Genomic DNA, 22,462 nt, shown 5'->3' on the forward strand with positions numbered 1-22,462 from the left:
CAAAATCAGAATAAATAAAATTGAAAAATATTTTGCAATCTAGGAAAGAGTTCAAATATCCAGTGAAAAAGAGAACAAACAATTCACAAAGGGAGAATTACAACTGTCTAATAAGCATATGAAAAAGTCCATTACCTCTTTAATTACATGAATTCTAAATTAAAACAATTTTTTTTATCTGAAAATTTCCCAATATATATCTTTTAAAAGATTATTTTAAAAAGATCCAGTGCAAAAGACACAGGCCAGGAGTGTACTAAAAAGATGTTCACGTAGCATAAAACTGTTATGTGTAAAATATGTTTATTCAATTTAAAAAGGAGATAAAGAAAAAAATAAAAAATCAAAAGAAAAAATAAATTATACATGCATATTTTTCAAACTTAGGATACAGACCATATATTACCAGTGTTTATATTGCACTGGGGCAAGATTATAGTTAATTTTTTTTCTTTTGACTTCTCTAAATATTTTGCAAGTATGTATTACTTTTTCCAATAAGAATAAAAACTTTTTTCCATGTATCGTTTTCACCTCTTTAAAACAGAAAAAAATTTTAAAAGCTCATGATACTCACTGCTGTCACAGGTAGTATGAATCTAGCATTTTCAAACAATGTTTATGACACTACAAATTAGCATACAACTACTTCTGAACATCAATTTTGCAATATTAAAGGTAATAAAACTTCATTTCCTTTGACCTTGTGAATCTATCCAAAGAAATAGTTCAAAACACTGAGAAGGTTATACACATATGAAAACGTTCATTACAATGCTATTTGTAAAGGTGAAAAATTAGAAGCCAACCATTGTATAGTATCTTTTAATAGAAGAGTGGTAAAATAAAATATGATACGTCTACCGAAGATGTATAGATAGACTTTTTCAGAAAAGATTTATTAACACATTGAGAGAAAACCAAGATGAAAGGCTGTTTATAAAATATAATTATAATTATGAGAATAATTATGCTTATAATTTAAAAATACTAGAAGGAAATGTATAAAAATTAATGATGGCTATTAGGATACAGAATTATACATGATTCTTTTTTCTGTTTTCCAAATGTAGTTATATTACTTTTATTATTAAAAAAATTATATTGAGAATAGAAAAGGAAGAAAAGGTAAACTAGGTGGCAAGACAGAAGTGGGAGAACACGAAGGTTCTGAAATGAGGTAGAAAGAATGTTCATTGGCTTAGTGACCCTTGGAAGGTGGAGTTGACAGGGTCAAAGGAACTGACCCAGGTATCTAGTTGGGGCAATGAGCTGATGGTGACCACTTAACTTGGAGTGAGGACCCGGTCTGTATGGCATGTCAATAAGAAACTATATGAGGAAATGTCAGGCTCTTGGGAGGCTAATCCTGCCTGCCCTGCATCCAGCACTGCTTTCCCATATGTCCGCCACTGGGAGATGGTCATGGGAAGAGGTGGACCCAGGCCAGCCTGAATCCTGTGATTTCCTGATAGCACTGGCCATCTCCACCTTTTGGCTAAGACTCTGACATGAGGCTTCTGGCTCAGAGTTACTGCAGATCCAACAGCAATGACTGTCCTTCAAGCTTAGTGAATAAAGTTGTTTTATATGCTTGGATGCAAAAAGTACTTTTTTTCCTCCTCTTGAAATGAAGGCATTAAAAATAATGCTCATTAAGGTCAACTCAGACAGGATAATTAAAGGCATAACTGTCCCGGACTAAACACAGCTTTCGAACTCAAAAGATGCCACACCTCCCCCACCCCACCCCATCTTTTTACTTATCATTTTTCCTAATTAGAGAAATGGCCTGAGAGACAGGGAAGCTTTTGTTGTCTAGTCTTAATAAGTTGATAGGAAGCTTTATGCATAAAGCATCCTCTTCTACAACTCCTTAGATAAAAGCATTGGCATGTGGTCACAGCCAGCACTGTGATGTGAACTGAGCTTTGTTCATTGTGTCTGAATAATCCTTTCACTAGATTCAGTCTAGCAGTCATCAATCGACATTTTTGGATAACTATTATATGCCTGGCACTGTCTAGGCACTGAGATGGTCACACAGAGGATGAAGGTTTGACATCCACCAACAGTGTCTGCCACACCTCAGCAAATATCAAGGTACCTGAGCCCACGTTATACACATCACAGGATTCACTTACTATGAAATGGCGCCTCCCAAAGCAAGTCCCAGAGAATGAGCAAGGCTGATCTGGATATGGTAATTATACACCCTCACAATCCTACAGTGAAATAAGACATAAAATTCCCTCTCATTCCTGTAACCTCCTACACACTAATCAGGCCCAGGACATGACGTCTGCAGGTATGAGGGAAGTGTCATTTTCAGATGCCAAATATGGTTCCAATTGCTAGTTGTCCTCAATGTTCATTTTCTCCTTCAATAGGAAGGTATTTTTAGAACAGCATAAACCTGACATTTCCCAGGTTCCTTTGCAGTTAGGTGCGACCATGTGACTAGTTTATGGCCAATGGCACATGGGAAGTGACATGAGCAGCTTCCTGAGAATGATCTTAAAGAGAAGATGCATGTGCCTGCCTTCCCTGACTTGCTTCCTGCTGGCTGAGTGATTATGTAATGGTGAGAGCTGGAGCAGCCATCTGGGACCATGAGATGACACTGTGTTGAGAATGGTAGAGCCATAGAATATCAGGAACCTGGGTGTCTAATGCCTCTGAGGCACTATACCAGTGCCTGTACTGTTACATAAGAAGGAAATACATTTCTATCTTAACTATAGCATTAGAGGGTCTATGTTATATAGCCTAATCTATATTTTAACACACCAAGCATGGCTTAAATTAATAGATATGTTAATAGTAATAGTCACCATTTGTTGCATGTAAGCCATGTGCCAGGCAATGTGCTAGACACTCTTGATATACATGATCTCATTTAATTTCTCACAACAACGCTGTTAGGTCATTATCATTAGTCCTATTTTATAGATAAGGAAACTGAGGCCCAAGAAGGTGGGCACATTACTTATTCTAACTTTGGTACTTTTACTTTCTACCAAATTGTTTTTGAGGACATGTTGTTTCTTAAATCAAAGTTAATTCTGAGCACAAATAGCATAAGGAATTATAGATCTCTATTTTATTAAAACTAAGTCCTATCAGAACTAAAATTTTAACTTCTATTATACTTACTTTGCTTTTTAAAAAAATTTTTTTAAAGTTTATTGGGTAACACTGGTTAATACAATTATATAATTTTCAGGTGTACATTATAATTTGACATCTATATATTCTATTGTGTGATTACCACCCCAGTGTCCAGTTTCCTTCAGCTACCATATATTTGATCCCCTTTACCCACTTCGCCTCCCCCCAACCTCCCTATATTTAACCCCCTTTACCCTGTCTACCTCTTCCCTCCTTCCTCATCCCTTACCCTCCGGTGACCACTAGTCTATTGTCCATGTCCCCGAGTCTCTGTCCTGTTCATTTGTTGCTTTTAGGTTTATCGACTTTTTCAAAGCAAGTTTTTTTTATTAAAAAGGGTGAAAATCTTTATTTTTTTTTCATTCAAATGTAAGAATTATTTGTATATAATAGGTTCTCAGCTCGTCACATATATTTATGGACATTTTATGTATGTATGTATGTATGTATGTATGTATTTTACAGCAGAAAAGCAAAGCTTTATTAGAAGGGAAAGTACACTTCCAGATGTGGAAGCGGGCCTGAGCAAGAGAAGTGTAGCTCAAAAGGCTTATTTATTTATTTTTTTATCGCCTACAGCACCTGGTATTCCTAGGTGGTCTCCCATCCGAGTACTAACCAGGCCCGACCCTGCTTAGCTTCCGAGATCAGATGAAATTGGGTGTGTTCAGGGTGGCATGGCTGTAGATGAAAAAGCTTTAAATCTGTTGAACAACTTTTTACATTTCAAGAACTGTTATTTTCAAGCCCCCAAAAGGGGAACATAAGATCACTTAATTCCCAATTTTCCCATAAATCTATAAAATTATTATTTTCTTTCATTACCTGAATTTTACCTCAAAATACTCTAATCCTTGATATAACTGTTTACCTAGAAATTCCATGAGAATCAGAAACAATGAAAGAGTTCAGTAACATGGTGACATAAAAAATTAATATGAAAATCAATCTTTCCTATATAAAAACAATAACCAAATTATAAGATATAATGAAAGAAAATATCTTAATTCTATTCATTTTATTCTATCCAATCCCATTGTAAAGTACAAAATACCTAGAAATAAATTAACAAGAAATTCAAATATCTATATGAAGAAAAAGCTTGAATCTTCTAATAGATGCAAATAAGACTTGAACCATTAGAGAAACATGCCATGTTCTTGAACAGGACTTGAACTCGGTGTCATAAGGTTTCAATTCCTCCTGTTAATGTATCAATTTAACACAATCCCCCCACACACGTTAACCTAAAAAAACGGTTTAGACTATAACAAAAAATAGAAAGCATTTATTTGAGCAAAAAGGATTTCAATCCCAGAAGTACAGATTCAGGCAGTAACTTAAATTGTGCTCCAAAGAGATCAAAGAAAGGTGGAGTTTCTAAAGGCAAAAACCATAAGCACAGTTCTCACTTAGGTCCTCTATGCAAATGAATGCTGCTGGTTGGCGAACCGGATTGGCCCCTTTCAAAGTGAAGAATGCAGATGGTCTGGTTGCCATGGTAAGGAGGAAATAAAGTTCAGGATGTGGTTACATAGTTGGCTTAAAAGTTCAAAAATTATGGGTAGGACAAGCATAAGGAAAACTTTTTCATGGCTTCCCGGCTCCATTTTAGTTCCCTTGACATAAATGACTGTATCTTGGCTATTTCCATCCACACATACAAATATCAATAGGATGTTTCTTTCAATTAGGCAGACTTATTCTAAAATTCATGTGGAAAGCTAAACATGCAATATTAACCAGGACAATTTTAAAAAGAAGAGTAACAAGGCAGGATTAGCCCCATTATCTATTAAAACAAATGAGAAAGTGTTAGTAATTAAGTGGGGAATTGACACATGAATAGAAAGATCAATGGAATGTAATAAAAATCCAAAAAAAAAAAGAAGACAAAATTATGTACAAGAATTTAATTTATGAGAAAGGTGACATCTCAAATCAACGTGGAAAAGATGGAATAGTCAACGAACAGTTGGTACAACTGGGTAGCTACCTGAAACAAAAAGCTGGATTCACATGTCATACTTTACATAGGATAAATTCCAAATAGATGAAAGATTTAAAGGTAAACATGAGATCAAAAACTGAAAATCAAGGGAAATTATTTTAGAAACTCAGAGTGGTGAGGATCTTTCTATCCAGTATTCAATAGCCATAAGAGAAAAGATTGACAAAGTGAACTAAATGAGAAACCAGAATATCTGCATACCTAACAACTACCAAAGGCAAATTCAAGACTAATGATACACAGGGAAGAAATATATTCAACTCATATCACAGACAAAGAGATTCCTCGGCCTTACACACAAAGAGCTACTACAGATCGTAAGCTCTTGCAGTAAGTCCAACTCTCTAAAAGAAAAAAAGCTATGATGAAACAATTTACAGAAAAGATGTCCAACCACACTCATAATAAGAGTGCAGCAAATTAAAACTTGTCTGAGATAATATTTTTTTACTTGTGAGAATGGCCCAGACCCAATACCTGATAACACTCTGAGGTAGGGGTATCACAAGGAGCATGAAATGGTACAAACTCGATAACAGGCAGTTTGTCACTGGCCATCAAAATTAGCAACGTGGGTATCCTTTGACCCATGATTTCCACTGGAAATTGATTAGATGGATATGTTATAGGTATGGGAAATGATGGATACATGAATTTACTCTACGGTATTGTTTGTAATGCAAGAGAGTGGACACAAACTAAATGTCCATAAGTGGGGGACTGGCTAAGGAAACCAGGGCAGGTCCATGTGAAGAATACTATACAGCGAGAAAAAAGAATGAAGAAGCTGTTTATATACTAATAAAGAAAGATCTCCAAGATGGATTGTTAAGTGAAGAAAACAGGTAGACAGCAGTGTTTACGCGCTATAATAAAAAGGAAAATGAGATACATACACCAGTGTCTGTTTCTATAGGAATAAAATATCTCTGGAAGGATATTGAATAAAACTAAAGCACTGGTGTTCTGTGGGAAGGTAACTAGGTGTCTGAAAAACAGTATACACAGTACACCCGACACACACATTTTTAACCCTGTGAATAGATTAGCTATTAACCTTTGTTCAACCATTAAAAAAAAGTTGGTGGTGAACATACATTGCAACATATATATGCCTTACTGTTGAACTGTATACCTGAAACTTACAATGTCACCAAAATTTAAAATTAAAAAGAAAAAAAAGTTGGAGCACTTTTCTTCTTATCTCATTGAACCACTCACTTTCTGGTACTTTCTGTGCATGTGGTGTTGTTATAAGTGCTGTGGGGAGACTATGAGATGGATTTGGACTTTTATTCAATTCTGTTGATTACTGTATTCATCCTTAAGCACCCAAGCTTAAGTTGGACATGAAATTTGCCCATTCATTAAAAAATTTCAACTTTGAAAGAATCCCAGAGCACAGAACTAGTAGGGTACTCAAGAATGGTCCACAGCATATTAATGTGGGGCCACTCCATTTGTTCATGGCCAAGATGAAGATGAAGGCAAAGATGATGATGGATGTGGACGGATGTTGTTTCCATTTTACAGATGATGAAACAGAGGCACAATGTGGTGAAACAATTTGCTGACAGCCACCCACTTTTTCTCTAGTGGTGGCAGAGTAGGGATTCAATCCAGGCCGTCTGTCCCACTTCTCACAATGATTCTGCACTGGCTCTCACAGCCTCCTTTATACCATGCCTGTGCTGGACTAGAGATATTAAATAAAAGAAAACATCTTCCAGGAGCTTTGGTATAGGAGCAGGGATATAAGTATTGTGGCCAGGCAGTTAGAAAATACAATAAAGCCATTTCATAGAGTCCATATACCACAATCCCAGAATAGAGACATTTGCCTTTGTCTTTGCAAACCCTGTCTCTCTCTTCATACGGTGAAGCACAATAATTATTACATATGAACATAACGGCCCTGAAAAGTGATCACAGATGATGCTGAAAGGACTTTTCCTAAACACGAGGTGTCCGGTCCCACCTCAACTACTAGGTTAATGAATCCAGGCAATGCTTGAGGGAGCTGCTGACACAAAATAAAAAAGCTAATTATGATACTTCATTCCGACAAGTTTCTAAATTTAAAAGCCTATAAAAAGCAGCTCAGATTAAAAAGTAAACAAAAGGCTACTTTGTTATGGTTATCAAAGGTACCGAGTGTACTAATAATCTAGACTTACAGGCCTGCCTGCTGTCACCAGAAAATGTGAGTCCAAGAGAAAGAGCCCTGCAGCCCCCAGCAGTGATGACCAGGCAGAGGCCCTCTGGCTGGAAAGAGATAGAGAGGAGTGACCTGCCATCTTTGGGCAAGACATTTAGTGTCTGTGGGCCTCAGTTTCCTCATCTGTGAAATGGGGACAATGACCCTTTTTGCAGAATTGTGAGGCTCAGACAAGCAAACCTACTAAGGATTAAGGAGCCCAGCTCCCAGCAGGGGCTCAAGGGCAGGTCTGTCCCTTCTTCTCCAAAGGCCCCTGGAGACAACACAGTCTCGCTTCTTTGAAGGAGAGAAGACCTGCTGGTGTGGGTGAAAAGTCTGAATTTCATGTTTCACTGGATCTTTTGCCAAACAACAAATATTCATTGTCTCACAGTTCTGGAGGCCAGAAGTCTAAAATCAAGGTGTCAGCAGGGCCGGGCTCCCTCTGAGATTCTGGATAGAAACCTTCCTTGTCTCTTCCTAGCTTTTAATGGTGGCCGCAGTCCTAGACCCGACTAGACCTTTTCTGCTCAGAATCTCTTTGGGAAGAGGAGACACTGGAACAGATTGATGGTGGAAGGGGCAGGGTCTCTGGCGTCATGTGTGGGAAAACCAGGGCTGCCATGGACCCCAGTGTGACCAAGGCAAGTCACTCACCAATGTGAGCCTTGGTTCCTCCTATGTAAAGAGAATAACGACAACACCTTGCTACCTGAGTAAACACCAGCACGTACATGTGCACAGAGCATGGAGTGCACTTTTTCTCAAGTTACAGTAGCACAGAATCTTAGAGCCCTTAATCCTTGTCGGTGGAAAGCACCATCTACCCATCCAAGTATGATATCATCCCTCCTTCCCATCTCTTCAATATGTCTCCTTCCTGCCATTCCCACCAGACCCCTCTGCGTGGCCAAGACTCCAGCATCTTTCTCCTAAACAGCTACAGCACCTCGCACCCCTGCCCCATCCACACGGCTGTCACTCTGAGGGGCCTGGGAAACACAGAGCCCTACACATCACTCTCCTCAGCTCAGCTCTCCCACCCCGCCCCCCTCAGCGGGAGAAAGTCTAAACTCTACTGAAAGCCATTCCAATCAATGTATCACTGGTTTAACTTGACAAAATAATCCTCGTGTGTATTTAGAAGAATAAACAGGCAAGAATAGCTAAGACATTTTCAAAAAAGAAAAATAACAAGAAAGTGACTTGGGTTGTTAAAGAGTATTACATAACCACAGGAATGGAAACAAAGTGGCACTGGTACAGATTTTGAAAAAAAGATGTGCATGTAGCAGACAATTTTGTGTACAAAGCAGGAGAAAAACAGATTGTTCAGCAAATGGTGTTGGGATAGTGAGTTATTTGGAAGATCGTCAAGTCCTCTTCTCATGCTATATACCATAAGAAATTACAGATTAAAAAAAAGGAGTTAAGTATAAAATAAATGAAGCTTTCTTTATCTTCCAGAAGCTTTTACAATTCTACGGCAAACACTTATTTCTTTTGTAATAAGAAGGAATAAACAATAAAGGTGGAGGAAAAACAAGTTTTATATAAACTAGAAAGAAAGAGAGGTAAACACTGAACTGATATCAGGTGGGACTTTCTAAGCATAAAAGCAATAAAAGAAATATTAACGAATTTGTTTTGTTTAAAAATTTCAAATTATATACATTAAAAATAGCCACAAAAATTGACAAAGTAAGAAAGACATTCACAACAAACATAACAAAGAATTGTTGTCCATAAGGTATTAAAAAATCTTGCTAATCAGTAAGAAAAACACTAAAACTTCCTTCCTCACCCCAAAGACAATTCTAAATAGAACTACAGCTGTCTAATAAACATGTGGCTAATGATAATTAAAAAATACAGAGCCCAAACCACGAGACACTCTTTTTTGAATCAGTTTAGTCACACTGAACCATTAGTTATCATTAACTGTGATGACAAGAGAAAAATTCTCAGATGTCCTGAATTAAATTATAGCAGGTCGGAGAGCAAGAGAAAAAGACAAGAATAATCAAGCAGTCAATACGATAACTGGGAGCCGAGTAACAAAAGACTGCTCACAGTCCTGAATGGATGCTGCATCTTGGAATCAACTTTTGCAGGGACCACCAACCATACTGCATCCTGCTTGCGTGTCAACTTCCGGGACCATTGCTTGGCACCAAGCAAAAGTAGTAAATATTTCTTCCTACAAACTCTGCACCTATCCTAGAACTGCCCTGGCTTCACCTTTTCCCGCCCCCCCCACCCCCATCTGTAGCAATGAAGTTTTCCATCTGTAGCCAATGTAAGTTTTTTTCAAAAACAAATTACATTTTTCTTCCTCAAAACATAATGTATAAAAGGGCCTGTCAAATCCAGGACAGCAGATATGTTCGTCTTCTCCATTTGGCCATGCTGCTTTCAGGGTGCAGAGATGTCCTTCCAACCACAGCTGGTTCTGAAAGAGGTACTGAATGTTGTGTGTGTGGGTATGTGTGTGGGGCTTAGACACACCCAATACCTTCGGTTCCTTTCACTCCTAAAAGCCTGGCCTAAAAGAACCGATTAGAAATAAAAGACAAAGGCAAGGATGTTTATCATGGCACTCTTTTCAATAGCAAAAATTTGAAGGTAACCTTAATATCTAAGAGTAGAGAAAATTCTACATCAAATGGACTGTCATGCCTCCATTAAAATGGTTTTCCTTAAGGTCCTTAAGGATCCCCTCACTCCCGCCATTCAATTAAGTTTAGTAATCCTATTGTTGAAGGTAATGTGCGACTGTTATTCTGAGACTGTTGTATGTGTATCATAGGATAAAGCAAGTGAATTCAGTGTGTGTTGTAAGAGGCAGGATTTTCAGCATGAGAAAAAGATCATGTTATTAAATAAAAACCTTGTAGTCCTGAATTTAAATTGAAATTAGCAGCATGTGCTCAGGATGCATTTTATCTTAAATACAAATACACATTTTCTAGTTCCACCCACTGGGGAGGGGGCGGAGAAACCACTAAAAAAAATGACTAACCCAGTACTAATGAGTTGCAACAGCATGCAAATTATGGCCTCTATATATTTCCTACTTAAAGGAATATATAAGATGAGTTTAGACACCTTTTGTCTTAGTAAGAGTAAATAAACTATCAGAGATTACCAAGGTCATGTCAAAAGTAATCATGGCTCGACTTGAAAAGATTCCCACTGGCCAAAGATGGGACCCCTTAAGCATCAACGAAAATAACTGCAATGGATTAAAATGTACCAAATATGTTTAAATACACGAGGTCACAATAGTACTAAAAATAAAACTTAGCAGTCACCTTTGTTGGATGCTAGGGAACAAATTCATTCTTTTGAAAATTGCTGAATAATTGGGAAAAAAAAAAATCTAATCCACTATTCTTAAGTGAACTCTACCGCAGGGTAACCAAATAGTTTCTCCTTATAAAAATATTCCAGCTACTAAATAAAGAAGAAGAGCAGAATTAGAATATCACCATTTTATAAATCTCTAATAAAATAATGGATCTGGGCAATGATCGTCCATGACTGTCAACATCACAAAAGAAACACATTCACCCAGTTCTCCCTGGTGGGAGCACACACCAGTACTTTCTAAGTATTCTTACCTCCAAACCAAACCTGAATCTCATCAAAGCCTCTAAATCTACCCACCAATTTACAGGAAAGACAGGGGGAGAAGAACACTATTAAATGACACCACAGGAATGCAATCATCAAAGTCCAGACTGTGGGAAACTCTGTAGGAAAAATGACCAGCTTCTTCAATAAATAAACTGCAAGAAAAAATGAAAGAGAAGGAGGCAGAATCTATAGACTAAAAGAGACTGAACAGACTTATCAGCCAATCACTATATATGAACCTTATTTGGATCCTGATCTAAACTATTAAAAAATTATTAAACAATGAGGAAACGTGAACACCAATGGCATACAAATTGACATTAAGTATTTGTTAACTTTAAAAATATCTAGGTGTAATAAACGATATTTTGGTTATGTTTTCATAAAATGTATTTGACTTTCAAATATTTGTATTGAGATATTTATCAAAAAGAATTATGATGCCTACAGTTTGCTTCCAAATAAACCAGGTGGTTAAGAGCTGGGAGTCTAGATGCAACAAGACTGGTTATTATTTAATAATTGTTGAAAGCCGGGTGATTGATACCTGAGGTTGATACCATTCTCTCTACTTTTGTAAAATGTTTGAAATTTTCCATAATAAAAATTGTAAAAACATTTAAAATGTGATTTTTTTCAAAACAATTGAATGCCATGGAAAAATGTGCATGATATAGAAGTGATGGAAAAAGACACACCACCTATATAGAACATTATCTCAATCTTGTTATATACACATCAAGAATTTTGGGGCAAAAAGAAGAAAATTCAACATAATGTTAATACCAACTGCTATCTCTTTATGGTGGTGTAGTGGGTGGTTTTTATTTCCTTCTTTATATTTTCTGTTTTCTACAATTAGTAGGCCTTCCTTTATAATTACAGAAATATATTTTTAAAAGCATTTAACTTGGAATTTGTCAGGGAAAGCCAAGTTGTTATGTTCGTAGTCTGTTTATTTCTGCTTTGCCCTAATTACTTCCAACAGTCTCTGGAACTTCCATCAACCCAGAGACTTTCACCGTGCAGAGACTCTCCAGATTTAATAAAATAAACAACGTAAGTAGACCTAATACAGAAGCACCTTTCTCAGGCCAGAAAGGCTTTACAGAGCCCACAGTTCTTTACCCCAAGGGAAAAAATAACCAAACAGAAAAAAAATCCATTGCAAAATGAGTACAGCAGTTGCCCTCCCAGTAGGGAGCTGGCCCCAGCCCACAGGGACAGAGCCGTGCCAGGCTGTGGGCCCGTGACCGTTAGCCGTGACGGGCATAGGGTCTGAGCCAACACACATGAAACCCTTAAGGAAAGTTCTGTCAGTGAAAAAGTAATAATCCTAATAACCTGTTGATCCCAACTGGGAAACACAATTTGAGCTATCAGACGAGGCTCTGTGGGAGGATGACACAGGAAAGGACTTTCATTGGGTGTGACCACACTCCTCCTTTTAAGATTCAAAAAAAAAGTGCTTCTAAAACACTTTGCTGTTTAGTCTGACAAATATCAACCCCTTACCTAGCTGCATTGCGTTTCGGTGAAAATGGACATAACCTGAGAACCTTTTTTCTTTTTCCTTTTTTCTTTGTGCCTTATACCTGTTCCCATGGAGGGGAAAATGGACATTTTTTTTTGCCTTCCCATTTTACAAAAAGTCTTACCAACTTTGCCAACCATATGTCGCCCAGGGGCTTCACGGGGGAGAAAGTCCCCGAACCTTGCCAGTGTGGTTTGGAGATGATTGAGACAGGCATCGAGAGATCCCCATCTAACCCGACCACCTTCCCCTTATGATATTCAGGAGTTTGGGGGAGCTATGGATGGGGGCATCTCAGGATTCCTGGTAAAATCGATAGGAGCAATGCCCATGGGAAAGTCTGGATGGCACCGCCTTTAAGAGAGCCATTGTCACACAGAGGCTGGCGAACAGAAACAAGCTACGCCCAGTCTTGGCGGCTGGACAGGATGCCTTCCGTGAGTCTGTGCAGAGATGGGAACTGGCTGCAGCACGGAAGCTCAATTCCTGATGTTGCCTCACCCCTCGGGAGCAGGTCACTTCCCAAAGAGACTCTCCGGAGAGCCGCAGTGCCTGTGCCCAAGTTGGTCACTGTTGAGACTCAGGCCAGGCCATCTCCTGGTTGTCTCTGCTACGTGTAATGCCTGTTTCCACCACAAAGGGCAGCAGCGGCAAAGGCAGCCCACCGCCCACAGGCGGAGAAGAGGGGCTGGGCAGAGAGGGCCAAGGGACCGCCACTCCCCTGTGCCTCCTGCTTTCCCAAACCGGGCTTGGAGCAAGCCCTGGGCCTGGCTAGCTACAGGACAACCCCACCAGGGAAGGACTCCTTAGTGATGTGGTGAATGGGTACTGCTCTGAAAACACAGAATCAATTTTTAATAGCTTAGACAACTGTGGGATTGCTTTTAGGTATTTTAAACAGCTTCTCTACTTGGGACAGGATAGCCAACATGTGACAGTTTATACAAAGGTGCCAGAAGTTCCCGCAAGCTCTGCAAACTTGAGCAACCTGCCTCACCTCTCTGGGCCTCAGTTTCCTCCTCTGTAACTCAAGGAAGATAACAGAATCTACCCCATAGAGAGTTTGTGAGAGGATGAAATGAGGCAATGACAGGCAGAAAGCAGTCTTGGCAAACACCCTGCGTTCTCAGTAAATTCTAAGGATGTTCCTTGGGTTTTTTTTCCCCATCCCAAATAACAGGGGTACAAATAAGGGGACACACACAGTGAATTCTACACATGTTAAGAAAGGGCTGAAGAAAAATGTAAGGGGACGACATGGGCAAATTGTCGTGCCTAAGGATCTGTCCCACAAGTCCCCACCTGAGCAATCAGGCACCATCCTGCAAATCTGGTTTGGAATTGGTGAGTTTGCTCAGCACTGTATTCTTAGCACCTAGCATGGCTGACTCTTGGCACATAGTAGGTGCTTACTCAATATTCTGGGAGGAAGGAATTATGATAAAAGCAGCCATATAGTCAATACTTGCTCTGTGCCATACATGGTACACATTTCCACATAATTGAACTCCGTTTTATTACCACCAATTCACAGATGGCATTGAGTCTCTAAGAGGTTGTCAGAGGTTTTTTTCCCCAACCATCAGGCCCAATCCCCAAAAAGGTTTTAAACAAAAGCAGCTGAGGCATTTACTCCAGTCAGTAATGAAAATTCAACATTCTTCTGTCATTGGTATAACTTATAGGGAGCTTTCCGTATTGATTCCTTTTATCTTTGCGTTTGGGGCTAAGATAAACCTGTATGCATTTAACTTATTTCAGTCATTTAAAGGAATAAAGATCAAAAGAGAAGAATCTGTATTAAATCAGGCACAATAAGGGGAAACATTTTAAACAAAATATAATGTTCAGAGCCTCAGGTTGCTATAAATCACCACCATTGAGCTCCGAAATCCCTAAATTACTATTGTTGTGCTATTCAACATTCCCCAACCATAACAGCTGATGAAAATACAAAAGCAGGCCAAGTACAAAGTTGGAACATTTTTAAACTCAATTTTGACTCTGCATTACTAACACAACAAAAACAAAAAACTCAAAACCTTCCAGGATTTAACAAATTTAACTACAAATTACAAGTCAGATCCTTTCAACAATTAAATGCTATGGAAAAGAACGGTTCCCAAATCGAATTTTCCCAGCATTTTCATTAACAGATGTCCCCATGGAGCCTTCTTCAGAACTAGGGCCAAAATGGAAATTGGTGTGAAAATTAGTGAACATTTATGAAGAGCAGACGGCTGCAGAAAAAGGAAGGAGGAAACAGGAAGGCAACGTTTGCTATTTCTTTGGAATAATTAGCAAAACAGAACCAGCTGGAGGCTGGCCCCACGCACCTTACCCAAATGCTGCAGAGGGCGAAAGGTTCAAAGGGCCTAGTAAGTGAATGGTTAGGTGCCATTTCACGCCTCACTGCACAGCTAAATAAAGGGAAAAAAATTTTTTAAGTGATTGAACTTGAGCAGCCCTGATGGGCTGTTTTGCTCTGGGGAATCCAGCTGTTTTGAGAACCACACACCTTTTAGCCATGACAAGGGTTTTTACATCAGGCTAGGTAACATGCTAGTAAAAGAAAGATTTCCGTCTGCTGTCACGAGAGAATAAATAAAGATTCGGCATTTTAAGTGTTTGGGAAAACTCTACTTTTAATTAGATGCCTGGAAATGAGTTTATTTTCTCAGAAAGCCTGAACGTCCATGGATTTGGCTTTCTTTTCCTAAGCTGAGGCTGTGAGCTTGAGTAAAACTGTGATTGTGTCTGGAAAGGGGCAGCAGAAGCAAGAAGCGGGAAAAGGCAGGAAAAGTGGGGGCAGAATAATGCTAATAAACACGCACAGAGCTCTTGCTTCTGGCAGGCACCGTTCTGAGTGCTTTGCAGACATTCACTGAGATGCAGCCCTCTGCAGTGGTGTTGTCAGTTTCTCTGTTTTACAGACAAGGAAACTGAGGCAGGAGAAGTTAATAAATTCCCCGAGGCTCACAGCACAGAGGGGAGCGACTAGCCCAGGGATATTTCCCAGTATGCAGGCTGCCCCTCAGCCCTTTCTGTCCTGTAAACACAGGGGGTCTGGATGGGAGCAGACGTTTTGTTTATAAACAAGAAGAGCTCAAACATCTGGGCCTTGCTTTGGGGCCGCGGACACTGTGCAGGTACGAGCCCTTTGGCCTGCCTGGCCTGTGGGATAAATTCCAGGGGGTATAGCACATCACTATTTATAAGGCACCATCTCCCTGGGGTACATGTGCAGGCTGTGGCTGTCACTCAGCCCTGACTGTGGAAATGCAGGAATGCCAGCCCGTGCTGCTAGAGCTTCCCACTTGTTAAAGAACACGCAAAAATGAATTTTTAAGGAGCATCTCCTATATTTTAAAGTTGTTCATTTGACTGCTTTAAAACACTGTGCCACCCAAACAAAACTGGCCAGAAAGCTGGGTTTGGTCTTTGGATGCCTAGTGTGACCAAGACCTTACGACAACTCCATGCGGCAGGGTTTTGTAGATGAGGGAGCATAGCTCAGAGAGGTTAAGTGAATTGCCCAAGGTCACCCAGCGGTGGGTTATCCTTGAACAGAAATCTTCAGCTCTAAGTTGAATATCCTTCCAAAATGCCACTGTGTGTGACAACATAGGCCGTATATTTAATGCATTATTGTTAACATGAGTGAAAAGGCGGCTTTGAGTAGAGCCCTAAAAAGAGTCCATTAGATTTAGAAAGCACACCCAAAGCCCAGCCAGGTGGGGGACACAGGTCTTATGAAGTGCTCCTGACCTCCCAGTGGCAAAAGTACTAAAACAAAAACAAAACCAGCACTTCCATCTTCACAACCTCACACAATGTGTACACTGAACGCACTCGGAAAATAGGGTCGAACTTCCAGTTGCTAATCAGAACCCTGACAGATGATGGGCTTCTCAGCCAGGTTCAGATCCCACTGCCAGCCCTGGCCCTGGACCTGCAACGAGAACCTGGTGTTGAGGACCCTGCGACACCAGGTTCTCGTTAACCCTGCGGGTCCAAAGGCCAGAAATTCTCCAGCTTGACCCAACTCCCTAAGACGCCAGATGCCAGGCTCCTCTCGCAGCAAAAAAACGGGTTAAACAGCGCTTCTGTCTTCTCTCTCAGGAGGTCGGGAACCCTGAGGTAGGTTTAAAAGCATTTTTCACAGCTGCAGATAACCTGTGACATTGCTGACATTGCCCTCCTAGCAGGTCTGCTGAGCAGCAGTGCAGAGCCCGGCCCAGCAGGGACACCCCCGACATGAGGCCTTGTTCTGCCTGGGTGTGCTTTATGGGCTCCTTTAGCATATTCTAGCATGTCCTGAGCCCTTTGCTGCTGGAGACACAGCAGTAAACAGAACTGCAAAAAGCCTTGCCCTCATGGAGTCCACATTCTAGTGGGATGGGGCAGGGTGCAATGTGATAACACAAAACGTAATAGTAAGGAGGTTATCCAGTGCGCTGGAAGGCGGTGAGTACTATGAGGAGTTAGGAGTGCCGAAAGCAGGGAGATTTGTGATAGTAAATATATTTTTAAAATTTGATTGAGACATAAGGGACATACAAAAAGCTGTGCATATTTAACACACAACTTGATTTTGGAGATACATCTACATCCGTGAACCCATCGCCACAGACATATCCATCACTTCCCAAAGGTTCCTCCCACCCTCTTTATTATTATTACTCGTGTGTATGTGTGATACAAACACTTCACATAAGATCTACCCTCTCGGCACACCATACGCAGCTCTCCGGAACTTACTCATCCTGCGTAACTGAAACTTTGCACCTCTGACCATCACCTTCCCACTCTGCGCCCCGCAGCGCCTGGCAACCTCCATTCCCCTTTCTGCTTCTAAAAGTTTGACTATTTTAGATTCCCAAGATAAGTGGAATCGGGTAGTACTTGTCCCTCTGTGTGGTATTAAATGTTAACCAGTGACCAACATGGGCACTCTGGTGACCACTCAGTCTGTTTCCAGTCCATCTTCTTGGTCAACTCCAGGCCTTCGTGTGGAGTGAACACTTCGGAAAACAAAACACCAAAAAACCCATCGAGAAAGCCTCTTCTGTGTCCACACCTACCCACTCCTCTTTCTCCTCCTCTATCCCGGATCCCATCTCAGTAAATGACAACAGTCACTTGTCACCATTGTGATGAAACTCAGGGTCATCTTCACTCGGCCCCCAAAGTCACCCACCATCATCAGTGGTCTCTAAGGACCCCTGGCCTCCCTTCTCTACCCTTGCTTTGCCTCTGTTTCCACATCTTTAAAATGGGCATGTTGGTGGAACTCACGGGGTTGCTGTGAGTAGATCTGTGTTCTGGCCATCAGTGCTGACAGCACCAGTCCTTGGCCATTGTCACCATCACAGCAGCCTGTCTTTTAAAAGCTGAGTGTTATCTTTTTCCTTTTTTCTATGGCTGTCATGAAAGAAAGAGCCGATCTTCCTCTGTGCAACCGTTCTGAGGTTTCCCCAGCTGGAGGGCCCCAGTGCTTTCACACACAGCTGCGGGAAACAGACAGACCCGGGCACCCCGCTCCAGGTCCAGCGTTTTCTCGGGGCTGGAGTGCCCACAATGATGCAGCAGCCTCGTCCCCCGCCCCTGGTTTCAGAACCCCCTCCTTCCGGGTCTCTTCTGTCCATGGGCCAAGAATATTGCTGTTTCCTGGGTCTTTGCAGCTGGGGATGGCGGCCTTGCACCTGCTGTCCCCTGGCCACACTGGAAAACATCAGAGCCACAGTTATAGCGCATCTGGAGCTGAGTGTGTGACATTTCCGCCAGCCGAGAGGGCCTGTCAGGCTGGGCCAGGTGGGAGACAGCCATGTCCCAGGGTTAGCTGGTGGTAACAGGCCGAGTGGGACAGCAGAATGGGTACAGGAATCAGGAGATGGCAGTGTGTGTGTGTCTCTATTCTAGCTATGTGACTGTGGATGAGCTAGAGCCTCAGTTTCCCCGGCTGTAAAGTGGGCTTAAAAGCCCCCTCATTGGGGGTTTATTTTGAAGAATAAATAAAACTATAAACGTTAAAAAAAAAAACAAAAAAAAGGAATATACACTGAGGTATGCTCTGGGCCTGCTCTGAGGTGGAGTCCAGGGACCCAGGAGTGTCCCCGCTCTGCTCCCTGTCTCGGGAAGTGCATTCTTCAAACCTACAGAGATGCAATCTCCATATAGCATGACACAGGCTGTGAACAGGTCTGCTGTTTGTGCTGTCTTGTTTGGGGAGTGAGACCTCAGGAAAAACTCCAGAGAAGAGGTGACACCTGAGCCTGTGTTAGGAAGATGCGCAGGAACCCTCGAGGGCTGCTTTTCTCAAACCTCCGACCCAGGGTCGCAAATCCGCACCGGCTGCACGCCCCCTTCGGGACTCCTGCCAGAGCCACATACTTCTCCTCCTATTACTGATTTAATATTTCTCTTTACGTCAGTTCACGTTTTTTTTTTTTACTCAGTTATTTTAAAAGTAAACGTTATACACTACAGTAAATAGAAAACCAGTTCCACATGCCCAAAATAGAAAGAAACCCCCAAAATAAATCCAAGAAGAGGAAGTTATTAAATTATAAGCAGACACGGCAGCTCACTGGAGTCTGGGAGTCTGAGGCCCGTGCTCTCCGTGTGTGACAAGGGGATCAACAAGAGGTGGAGAGGCACCGAGGGCACAGCAGCACCACGTGAGACTTCTTCCTCCACCTCGAGAAAGAAAGGGAGCGGGGCCACGTTCTCCAAAGTGGGTTGATGGTATTTCACGCCCCTTGTTGTGCCTCACATAACGGCCTGTCCTGGGGATGCACGCCCCTCACTTTGGAAGAAGTTGCTGTGGCTGAAAGAGGTGGGAGAGTTCAGGGATGGGGAGTGGACAGAGCTCAGATGAGGGGAAAAGGGGCAGATGAAGGCGAATGCAAGGGTATCAACGACAACCACGACGCCCATTTACTGAGGGCATCATTTCATCCCATCTTTCCCCCACTTACCGAGGCCGTAGAGGAATATTGTCTGACTGTGAGAGACCTTACCGTGCTTGGTCTCTGGCTTCAATGATTGTCTCCAGGGCTGCTTCCCAAATCCTGCGTAGGCCTTCCTCCCCCTCCCCCATCCCTCTGAGCTGGCTGACTGCCCGCGCATGCGCACACACGCCAAGGGGGACCGGCGTGCTGGGCAAGGTCGAGGGGCTGACTTTGGGGCCAGGAGTGCGTTCACCCTCCCTCAGAACCCACAGGTGCCCCTGCAACCCAGACAAGTCATTGTCCCCCTGCCTGCCTGGGAGGCAGTTCAGAGAAGATCCCTGCAGAGGTCGTGGAGCCTACAGTTCCCCTGGATGGTGTGCTTGGGGACAGGACCCAAGGTTTAATTTATAAGTCCCTAACTTTTTTTAAAAAATTAAGAGGAATTTTTTATTGTGGTAAATTGCACATAACAATATTAACCATTTTGATGATTTTTAAGTGTGCAGTTCGGTAATATTAAACACATTCACACTGTTGTGCAATCATCACCGTCAACCAGATTTTCCATCTTGCAAACCTTAAACTCTGTCCCCATTAAGCAGTAACACTCCAATCCCCCACTCCCTGGCGACCTCCATTCTATTTTATGTCTCTACTATGAATTTGACTACACTAGGTGCCTCATAAGTGGAAAAAAATATCTGTCCTTTTGTGACTGACTGATTTCACTTAGCATCATGTCCTCAAGGTTCATCTATGTTTTAGCATGTGTCAGAATTTCCTTTCTTTTTAAAGGCTGACTAATATTCCATTGTATGTATATGCTACACATTGTATATGCCATTCATCTGTAGATGGACACATGTTGTTGTCACCTTTTGACTATTATGAATATCGCAGTCATGGATGATTCCTTTCAATTCTTTTGGGTATATACTGAGAAGTGGATAAATTCTCCACTTTAAACGTGATCAGAATGGCCCTCGTTACCTCTGGGACACTGTCTGTGAGCAGGCCCCCTCTGCTCATCTCCTGTCCATCCCTCCCTGGTTCCAGCTACTCTGCCAGGGCAGTATTCATATCCTTACTCTGAGATTGTTTTTATAAGCCCACACATTCTACACATACCATGCACACGTGCTGGAGACTAAAACTCCAATTCTGAAGGTGTGTCAGTTCCGGGAGAAGGTCTTCGACGAAGAGGAGATGGGCATCCATGCACAGGACCTTGCGAAAATGCTCTAGCCGAGTCCCCCAGGTGAGCTGAGCACACAGCAGGCAGCCATGACTGGCCTTGTGTCTGTCAACATCTCAAACAGAGCCCAGGGCTTCCTGTCATCTATTGCCCTCTTCAAAGAGCCTCTTCCTGTTGGCAGAGCAGTCTTGCTGCCCATCTCCCGGCCAAGTTGGTGGCAGCTGGTGATAAGCAGACCTGGTCTAGGAGGAGGTGGGACATTGCTAAGAGTCCTAGAATGGATGGAATCTTCTAGTCCCAGGAGCAGAAAGGAGCCACCACCGATGAATCTCATCTAGCCAGCCTACTGCGCAAGGGCCCAAACGTTAACATGGTTTTATTTTATTTTTCTTACGCATCTCCTCTCATTGACCTTTCTTTTAGCAATCATCATAAAATGGTTCATTCATTTAAAAATGTTTTCCTCCAATCTGTCTAATGGTGTAAGCAATCATTCCAGGCAGCTGAATCAGCCCCTTTAAAGCTTTACCCTTCACATTCTGAGGACTTCAGCCCTCCTAACCTGGAGACTGGAGGTTTGGCATGTAAACATCTGCCTTACAAAAGCAGAGCAGCTGTCGGGCCAAAATCATAAATTACCGGTTGATCAACATCTGGCTCAGCCTTCCTCAGGCCCGTCCCTGAGACTGGCTTGCTTTAAGCTGACAATCCCTGCTTCGTGCCCTCCTCCTCTGGGTCAGCTATTACCGAGCTCTTGGCTTCCCCTGACCTCACTCTCTCGGCCCCATGTCCTTCTTTAGCCAGCAGCCAGTGTCTGGGGCCAGGCCACCAGGCCTGAGCTTCTGTGATTACAGACCCCTGAAACCCATGGGGCCCATCAATTACTGTCTGATTACTGACTTCTTTGCTCAAGAGACTGCCTAGAAAATTTGTCCAAAACCAGAGATGGGCAGCGCCGTGCCCCGCTCCCACCCTCTCCCTCGCCCTGCCCCCACCAGGCCATGAGGACCCCTGGCTCCCCACCCAGACCCGGAGCCAGGCTTCAATCTGGAAGCAAGAGTAGGTCCTGCGTGTGGTGCAGCAGAGGATACCGGTGGTGGGAAGACAGGGAGGTCTAAATCTGAACTCGTTAACAGGCCAGAGGGTGGAAAAGAACACAGAGATGCAAGACAGGGATGCCATAATGTGGATGAGGGATGAGGCTATAGGGGAACAGCAGCTCATGCAACACAAACGTCCCACTCAGCTAGACAAGTCCCGGAGTTCTTAGGTACCTCATGCCTGGAACCATCTGGACTTTTACAGAATAAAGTGGCTTTTCCCTAAGCCAATATTCCCCCTGTCCTAAATCACCCCAAATAGGACCACCCCACAGTCCAGGGTCTGTTGAAATTATTCAGACCATGCGATCCTACACTCGCCCAGCTTGCCCACCCTGCCTCACCCCTTCCTTCCCACGAAAACCACAAGACAGGTTCTGGCCATGCCTCCCCTCATCCTTTCCTCTTGGGTACTATAATAAACTTTTCTTTCAAGTCAGCTGTCTCTGTGTGTGATATTTTACCACCCCTAATTGAAATAAAAACCCAGGTATATTTTTAAACAACCCCAAAAATGAAAGGGGCAGGTAGAGGAAGTAACTATTTGAACCTGGAGAGAGAAAGCCACATGTAGAAGCTGTGTGACAGGAGCTTAAGGGACAGCCCCTTGCTTAAGGGACACGGCTGGTCCACAGTGACTCTTAGGAAGGTCAACTGAGACT

At 42.2% G+C, this 22,462-nt stretch overlaps 1 protein-coding gene and 1 non-coding gene across 14 annotated transcripts in view; both read right to left on the bottom strand.

Moving 5' to 3' along the window:
• The window catches only part of COL23A1 (collagen type XXIII alpha 1 chain), a 283,264-nt gene that overhangs the window by 183,372 nt on the left and 77,430 nt on the right, over positions 1-22,462 (bottom strand). The gene's annotated exons all lie outside the window — the stretch shown is intronic.
• LOC120616744 (5S ribosomal RNA) lies at positions 3,742-3,860 on the bottom strand. The gene has a single exon (XR_005656670.1). It is a non-coding gene; the product is annotated as a 5S ribosomal RNA (ribosomal RNA).

Source organism: Pteropus medius, unplaced genomic scaffold, assembly GCF_902729225.1.
Source record: "Pteropus medius unplaced genomic scaffold, Ma_sr-lr_union100, whole genome shotgun sequence".
Taxonomy (NCBI): domain Eukaryota; kingdom Metazoa; phylum Chordata; class Mammalia; order Chiroptera; family Pteropodidae; genus Pteropus; species Pteropus medius.